The 9,589-nt window shown below is 42.8% G+C and overlaps 1 long non-coding RNA gene across 1 annotated transcript; it reads right to left on the reverse strand.

The window, feature by feature from the left end:
• Positions 1–832: 832 nt before the first annotated feature.
• On the reverse strand, positions 833–9,198 carry LOC128439044 (uncharacterized). Its single transcript, XR_008338412.1, has 4 exons — positions 9,088–9,198; positions 8,373–8,462; positions 1,141–1,240; positions 833–992 (listed from the first exon to the last, which is right to left on the reverse strand). It is a non-coding gene; the product is annotated as an uncharacterized LOC128439044 (long non-coding RNA).
• Between the last annotated feature and the right edge of the window lie 391 nt (positions 9,199–9,589).

Raw genomic sequence — 9,589 nt, forward strand, 5'->3', positions numbered from 1 at the left:
AAGATCCGATCGCGAGACACATGCTGATACCCAGGTGAATTCATGCCCTCAGAGTTGTCCACACACAAATAACACATGTTAAAGGACTCATCATATGCCCATTTTACCACAAGTTGATATGGTTCCTTGGGGTCTTAATGAAATGTCTTTAACATACATTTGTCAAAATACCACAAGGATCATTCAATACAGCACCTTTTTACCCTGACTAAAACCGCCCTCCTCAGTTTGACCTGTTTGTGACACGGTGCGATGCAGGGACGTCCGAGACAGCGGCGGATCTGCTGATGCGATGACATAGCGGCTGGGATCAGCATACGTCGCCGCCTCGGACAGCCCGGATCGCACCGTGTCACCGCCGCTCCCCCCGTCGCTTTTGCCGCGTGTTAACCCGCTGCTTACCTTGAGCCGGCTACACCGCAGGGAAGTCTCCAATGCTTCGAGTGAGATGCCCTCGCGTAGATTTTGATCTAAGTGGCTCCAAGCTAGCGTTAGCTCGCTGCTGCTACCCCCCAGACATCTAAGTGGCCGCATTAACATGCCGATCGTCGAGGCGGAGACCCCCGGGCCACTAAACGCTTTCTGCAGGATCCGAGCTTCACCCTAATGCACAGTGTCTGCAGTTTCAGCCCGGGCTCCCCGGCTAGTGTTAGCTCGCGAGCTAACGCCGGAGGAGCCGGGCCGTCTCTCCCCGGACCCGGTGAGATGATGGTGGGGGATGGTCCAAGGCCATATAGCGAGACTATGACGTATTTTTAGGTCGTAATCCTATTCGACTCCATCTAGCGTATCGTTTCTGACATAGAGGAACCACAAACAATCGCGGGAGAAGTTTTTTTCCATAGTTTTTGGGTCGGTAGACATGCCAGATACCAAAATTAACGTGTAGAAGCAATACAAAAGTGGAATTCTCATAATATGTCCCCTTTAATACCAGCTCTGTATTGGACTATTCTCAACGTTTGAATTGAAGGTAAAGAAGAGTTATCCATCTGGAAGTGAAAAAAGAAAGAGAAAACGAAATGATGAGGAAAAAGGAAAATAAGACAGTAGTTAGTGAAGCAGATAACAGGATAACTGCATGCTGTCAGTAGCATTGACTAATCAAACAAAAGGTTTCATAAAGGAGTTGATTGTGACCTGGTTTTTTGTCTTCTAACTTTATGAAAGCGATCTTGCCTTTCGCAGTGATTTTATCCTTCCTCTTCATGAAGGTTCATCCAGCTTCCAGTCAGCAGCACTAGAAAAACAAGAAAAACCCTCATCTGAATAGGAAAGTGGTTTGTGTAATTGTCATTCACAAGAAAAGCGGATTTAAGTTTTCATTCTTCCTCCTGCTTTGCATAGCAGGACAAAGCAAATTGAAAAAAAATGCAACAACTAAGGTCAGACAATAAGGGAAGTACTTTTGTTCTTCAGCTAAATGAATAAAAGTAAAGGTGTCGAAAAGAACTACAGTGCAGGATTGTAAAGTGTCTGCACTGCTCAAGTGAGCAACACTGCTCAGCTCTTTTCTAATCACTCACACGTAGAACTGATCTTTAGAAAAACCTGCTGAATTTATATTTATGTGTTCATAGACAAACAGTGTTGCTTCTTCTGCAACAATGAAAAATAAAAAGGGAGGAGCTTCTCTCCTGAGTGCGTGTGTGTGTTTGTCTCCAATCCTCACACAAACTGACGAACGATGATATCTGCTCATGAATCCGGATGTTGGACCTTTTTTCAACGTAATTATATATGTCTCTAATAAACTCTCGAGCGAATCAAACAAGCACAAAGTAAACTTTAACTAATGTATGGGTCGTAGTTGTTCCTCATCAGTGTTGGTGTTCATTAATAACTTGTAACGTGAGCGCAGTTCAGGGGGGGAGTGAGGATGGAGGACAGTAGCAGGGTAATACTGAACAGTACCAGGATACCGGGTCCAAAACGAGTGTCTTCCCTGAACCTGTCGGCCATAATGAACGTAGCAGTAACCGTGCTGTAGTGTCCTGGCATAAATCCCAATTTATATTCGTTGTAAATACAGTCGTTATACCGGAAACCTCACACTGCACAAGCGCACAATCCTGCCTGTATGAACAACAGACAACCCTGAACACAGCAGAACCACAGCGCAGCCACTCACGAAGACAGGTGTCGCAAGGGCGTCATAAGGCTCGACATATCTAAATTCTCAATACTAAACGGAATGCAGGATGATGATCATTTTGTCAAATACTTTTTTTACAAAATCGTTGGACGCCATAATCATAAAGATAATAGTCTACTCGTGCCAATGACCTAATTTGGTGCCAGAGTCTGCACAGCAGTGATCGAGCTGCGGAATCAAAGTACCACTGATACACACTCGACCAATCGCGAGATACATTCAGCTTTGTTCTGAATTTTGTGTTATTTTTTGAAGTCCCATTTACTGACATGAAGCAAGAGGGGTTTGAGACCTATACTGTAGTCCACCACCAGGGGGCGGTCGAGATGTTTTGGCTTTGTTTATATGGGGAGCTGTCATGTCGTCCAACTTCATATACAAGCTTGTTTGATAACCACAAAATTTAAAATACAGAGCATCACTAGAAAAGCAGACTACAAGATGAAGTCAGACCGTCAGTGCTGTGGTTAAGCTTCAGCAGTGCAAAGGTCTAACGTACTTTTAACTAAAATAAGGACAGAAACGACGTGGGGTGAAGTCCCTCGCGTCTTTCACGGGCGGCTCGTATTTGCAGCCACACAGTCAAGCTTAACACCCACACACAAATCATATAGTTAGATCAAGTTGCGATCACACATGTACATGAATGGAACTTTCATTCATTCATCTAGACTTCTTAACACTCTTCCACACACAGATCACACACCAGGTAGCTGACATACTGCTGTAAATAACGCATGTAGTGACATTTTAAACACACCAAAGAAAATTTTTCCATTTGTGTTTCTGTCATTTTAGGTATCTTATCACAGTAATATTTGTTCCAATGTTACTGATGAAAAGTCAGGATTGACAGTTGATTATTGATTGCTCATGGTCAGGTTGGATGTCAGCGGGACCTCGATATCGCGCCAGTGCAAGATGAGAGGGAGTGTTTTCAGGAAGTGCATGGAGACATGAGGTCCATCTGTATTTGGGGTGGTGTGGCCTAGGGGGTAGAGTGGTTGTTCTCAACAAGAGGTTGCCGGTTCAATCCCCACTCTTCCCCATCTGCATGCCGAAGTGTCCTTGGCAAGATACTGAACCCCCAAATGGCCCCTCATAAATGTTGAGTGTACTAATCCTAAATCGCTTTGGACAAAATGACATGTAATCTAATGTAAAATGTAATATTTACAGTCTATAGCTGCAACAGGGCCGCCTCCTTCAAAGGTCCCCTCAGGAGGCTGCTCGTAGAAAATTGACATGAACACCATCTCAAGAAGGAACAACAACTTGGACACACCTGTTCCTTTTTCTGAGCTTTTCGTTATAATGTACATATAGGATAGAGATGTCATGTTGTTGTTTAAAAGCTCTAAACACATTAATCCAACAGGTCATTGACAGTGTCCCTTTTTCCAAATTCTGAAAAATACAGCATGTGAACAAACAGTGGAGCAGAATGACCTTTGAAAGTGTTCTAGGATTTTCCAGAGAGTCTAGGGAAGTAGTAAATGGTCTGTATTTGTTGTAACTGTTGAGCTGACAGGTAGTGTGACAGGAACTTAGTATAAGTAGATGATCCTGGCAGATGGAGAAGACAGGGTTAGTAGACAAGCAGACAGGTTTCAACGAGGCAAAGCATTCAAAATGAGACAAGCAAGGGTTGGCCAAAAAAAATGTATGCCATCAGGGATTACAATGTTCTGGCTAGGGGGCAGTGATCTGAATGCATGCAGGCCAAGAGCTGCATACCTGATGAGCAGCAGAGGTAGAAGTAGATCTGTGGAAACCCGAGGTCACACCCTGCCAGTAGCACACATGCATAGGGAGAAAAACAAAGCAGGGACATGCCCCAATAGTTGTCTATAAAGTACTGTCTGTGTACACAAAACCTTATTTTACTTAGTTCTCTTGCAGCTTCACTGTTCTTCAAAAACAGATTCCTACACTGGATGTCATTTTATTAAAGTCAATATGGTCACTGTAGTTTATTAACCAGACACACACAACCATCCTGCTGCTGAACCGCTCACTATTGTGTATGAAACAGTGAAAGAAATAGATCACCAGTAATTAACTATATAGAACAAAGCTTAACTACATAATGTTTGTTTCTTTATGAAAATGCTTTGGAAAATCTTTCCATCTTTTTTATTTATTTTTTAAATGAAACTCTGTATTATTAATGTGTTTGTTTGTGTTTTTTATTTCAGTAGGAACCAGTGGGCTGGGGCCTAAGTGCAATGGGGAAGCTGACAAATAATATGAGAATTGATTACATTGTACTGTTTTTTTCTTGTAACATGTTGAAACTGATGAAAAATAAACAAAAAGAATAATAACAATAAAGACAAACTCTGTGTAGAAGGGGAGAGCAGGGTAATGTGGGACATCGGGTGATGTGAAACACCCCCTGTATCTAGGCAACGGAACACATTTGTGGTCATGTGACTATTATGTTTTCAAGCCCCTCCCATTCCCCCCTTGCCATGAAGGAGAAGTTGGTGCTGGTGCTGTGGAAAGTTAGCTTAGTTTATTTTCTTGCTTTGAACTTAATCAACTGTTGTGTCAAAACAAATTGATTCAGGTAGAAAAAATTATATCATACATGTTGGTGAACTTCCAACATATAAAACCATGTGATTGATGCTAGCTGAATTGATAAAAGATGTTGTTTTTCTAAAATTGTGGCTTCGGGGTAAAGTGGGACAAATGCTGTGGGGTAAAGTGGGACAGTGTCTCACTTTACCCCACCATGAAGCACAAGTTAAGTTTAGTCTTAAACATATTCTAGTGTTATATTACATTATATATGTTTTATTTTTAATGTCATAAACATTGTAGAAAAGCCATCATGCCAAGAAACTACACCAGGAAGACAACCTGGGGCCAAACACCCCTCGCAGAGATGGAGAGTGCAGCCGCTGAGGTCATGAAAGGGAAGAAGTCCTTAAGAAAAGCTGGAAGGGACAGAAATATTGACGAGACAACCCTCAAAAGATTCATAAAGAAAAAAGAGAAAGGGAAAGTAAAATCAGTAGCCTGGGGTGCAGTAGCTGAGGTAAAGAGAATATTCACAGATGAGATGGAGGAGGAGCTTGACAAACACTTGAAACAACTAGCTGACCAGTTCCATGGGTTAGGGTTAGGATTGCTCCAGTTAAGTGCCGTGAACTGGCATTTGAATACGCAGAGAAAAAAAATATCCATGTCCCTGCCAATTGGACAGAGAAACAATGTGCAGGTAAGCAAGGGTGTGCAAGAGATCACATGAATCATAATAATCATAAATGTGCTTAATTGACCAATCCCCATGATTCTGTTACTAGTCCGATATTAGTGGTTGTCAATCTAGCTGTTGGGATTTTAACTATTACAATATGTGTTGTTATGGTAGTTTTAAAGTGGAAAAAGTAAGTGGGACACAAGACCACTTTTTTAAAAACAATCATATTTTCACTGCCCTTTGTCCTGAAGACATTCTGATCATTTCCATTGCTAGAAAACATCCTGAATTAATGGGAAATGTGTAAATTTTACTGACATATCAGTTAAGCTCGCCTAGAAGGGAGCAAATGTAAAAAAATGTCTCACATTACCCCGCTCTCCTAGCCTGGATGCCAGACGAACTTAGCCCCGCCCACAACATTTTGGTCGGGCAGTTCGGTCTGGAGTCGCTCCATTGGGAAAAAATGATGGCCCGACCGGGCCAATCAGATTGTCAGGGCGGGCTTTATACGATGATTGACAGATGATCAACGGTAACGTAATCAACCACGTCATCACAGTGCCCTCGGGTTGAATTCGTTTTCAACAAACATGCCTGCCGCTGGCGAGCTGAGATGTGTAGATGCTGCCATTGAGTCTGTTTTAGAAGACATCGACAGCGCATTCATTTTGAAAGAGGAACACAGAACGTGGAGGCGACGCCAAAGCACCGCGCTAATCCCTATCGCCCCGGCGCTTGGCTGTTCACAACGGACACTGAAGCGACGCTGAACCGCCGGGCAGCGCTAATAATATCACCCGTTGATCCAGTAGTTCGCTGCACGGCTTTGTGCCGGTCACACCGGAGGCTGAAGCACCGCGCTGCGTCAAGGCTGCCTCGCGGTGCTTCAGCCTCCGGTGTGACCGGCACAAAGTTTTAACATGGGAGTGGATGGGAGCCAGCTGTTATTTAAGGCTTGGCGCTGCGCTGAAGCGTCCGGTGTGAACCCAGTAAATAACTCACAATGCGTTGCTTAGCATACGTCACATACTACGTTGCTCTGATTGGTTGTAGGTCTATCCAATTGAGCGAAGAGGAATTTTACTTCCTGGTCAGTTGAAACACGCCCCATAATTTTTTCCCAATGGAGCGACTCCAGACCGAACTGCCCGACCAAAATGTTGTGGGCGGGGCTAAATTCGTCTGGCATCCAGGCTAACTCCAGACCGAACTGCCCGACCAAATTGTTGTGGGCGGGGCTAATTTCGTCTGGCATCCAGGCTACCGCTCTCCCCTACTAAACTTAAATAAATTTCTGGCAGTAAAACCCTGAATGATGATTCTGAAAACACCAACATGTAATAGAGGAGATCATTTATTTAATTATCTGACAGTTTATTAGGTACCATCTGACTGTGGAATCTGACAGAAAATGTGTCCTTTGTAAACAGTTTGCAAGAAACAATAAATATGGAAATTATTTCAGCTTTCTCAGAATGTAAACTTCATATATTCAGTACCAGAGAGAGAAACCAGTCAATCTACAATTTCATTTAATTGATTATTCTCTTAAGAGACACCAGACAAATATAGTCTGGGTAAAGGGTATGTGGAGTAAGACACTCTGAGGACTCTTAAGAAGACAAAGCCTCCTCTCCATCATCCTGCAGCCAACGTTCCCAGGGAGGCTGAGCAGTGTGACACCCTGATAACTGGAGCACAACCTCCAGTCCCCATCTTATAAACTGGCTAACCATGAACTGACCTGGTCTGCTACTTCACAGGAACTGTCCCTGACCTGCGCTGAGCACTGGAGATGTGTGTCAGCCAACACAGTCCAACAATATACACAGTCTTCAGTATCTCTTAGCTTTGCCACTGCAGAAAAACACCCATATATGATTCTATAGGAAAGGTCACCTGAAAATGTAGCTCACCATGAAAAGGAAGATTTGAGATGTGACATAGAGTGTGTATCATAAAAACAGCAATCTGCTACACAAAGGGCGAACCAATGCAACTGTTAAGAAAGAATCCTGATCCTGATATTCAAAAGAAAAGGAAGTCCCGCCTTATCTTGATTATATTTTGGGAGTAATTTGAGTATTTCATATTTTGATTATAAATGTTAGTTATTGGAACAGCTGCCTTGGACCTTTAGGGTGAAATGTGAATTATTACACTTCCTATACTCAGAAAGTTTCAACGTACCAGAGCAGGAAATTATATCTAAATACATCTGATGTATGACGGTGATGAGAGAAGGTGTACAGAATATTATCACTTGACTGAGCCTCAAAAACATCAGAGATTCTTGAATTTGACCATGAAGATTAACTGTTTACGTAACTTTATATTCATTCAGCTAAGGAGTAACAGGGTTTCATCATGTGCAGAACATGTTCATAGACGTATAGACATAATAATAATTAATAATTTGTTAAAGGTTGAGCAACACTGGCTTATATTATGCTGATGACTGAATCATAGTTAAATCCCCATTATTGTCAAAGAGTACCACAAGGGGGCAGAGAGCTCAACGCACTGCACATGAAGAAAACAACGTCATCGATTTGAGGACACGCAGTGCAAATGAAGAAAACGCTATGCAAATGTCCCCAGGGGACGTGCTGAACCCGGCTGAGGTTGAATTCTTTGTGAAGGGTCATCACCAGTGACGAGAAGCAGACTTCAATTACTTCACAAAGGATTTCCTTCATTTCAGTGAGACACACATTTCTGAGGAGCATTAAAATATGACTTTATCTACACTATTTTCAGTATTTGTTCCCCAAAATGATCTAGTTTTAATTGAGTACATAATTGTACATAATTTTATGCAGAAAGTAAGCTCTGATAAATGTCCTGCAGTTCTATTGCCTGGTCAAACAGTAGAATGCAGATTCTATCTCTCCATCCCTCTTGACTTTGTGGACATGTGAATAAATGGTCAATGGTCAATGGACAGTTTTTTATATGGAGATTTTCCAGTGATATCAACCACTTAAAGCTCTTCATACAAACCTCCATACAGCCATCAGGGACGTGTACAGCCATATCAGTGCTGATTGTCTGCTTTCATCGGTTCAGAGAGGTTCAGTTTTCACCCAGAGTCTGAAACCAGAAAACCAGAGGTTGTGTTTTCATGGCTCAGAAGCAGAGTGGTCGCCACACTCACAGTGAGGCAATTGTTCCGTTCGGTCATGGCCTCATGTGAACGGAACATCGTGGAATAAATGAGACTGCAAGGACAGACGTTTATCAGCAGGATTTGACGGAAGTTAACAGATTTCTACTGCCGATAAATCAATCCTCTACTCACTCCATGAATGATTTCACGTGTGCGTCTAACATGTTGCAGCTTGTTCCCCAGGCAAAGAAGCAGATCTTTAACATAAGGTAAGCAGAGATTGATCCTGATCAATGAGTGTTCACTGATTGTGACTTTTCCCTCAGAAGCTGGCGCGATCCTGTGTGTTGCTATTTTCTGTGTGTTCTGACCATGAGGCCTTTCAGTGCCACCAATATTACTCTGATCATCCCAGACTTCAAACATAAGGTACTTCGCTGTGGGTCTGTGGCTTTAACACCGGGATCGCCACCAACACACCAAACTGGTTGTGAGTTGAATCTCTGTTGACTTATAAGAATGACAAAAAACACACACATTGATACACTCACTGCCTGTATCAACAGTGGAACTCCACCATGCTCCACCTCCTGAGCCACACACACTGACCCCGTGTCCTGAGTTGTCCCTGTCCACTGCAGAGGGAGCGTGCACATTGGTCTTATTGTCTTCCGACACTTTGTCTCAGCTGTGAGTCTAAGCATGTGTTCAGTGGGTGAGGGACAGACGGGAAGGGAAGGAGCTTAACAAGTGCTGCGGAGGTAGCTCAATTTCTTTGTTTCTATATTTGGATAAAAGATTGTGAAACTTTATGATGCGGTGACGACAGTGTGACACGTGCTTCTCTGAATCAGTCAGCCACGACACAAAATGAGTCAAACTGCAGATTTATGGATTTTATTCCCAAAAAGTGGCTGAAGTTTCATCCAGAGAGTCAGAAAGTACAAATGCATCATGTCTTTGTCGAGATGACTGTGGATAATGATAATGTAAGACAATACAAGTATTCTTCCTGCATTCCTTAAGAGCAGCAGGGGCTTGCTCAGGCTGGTTGTGAGTGTGGTTAGAATTTGTTGTCAATGAGGAAGTAGCAGTGACAGCTGCAGGAGGG

Source organism: Pleuronectes platessa, chromosome 4 (assembly GCF_947347685.1).
Source record: "Pleuronectes platessa chromosome 4, fPlePla1.1, whole genome shotgun sequence".
NCBI classification, from domain to species: domain Eukaryota; kingdom Metazoa; phylum Chordata; class Actinopteri; order Pleuronectiformes; family Pleuronectidae; genus Pleuronectes; species Pleuronectes platessa.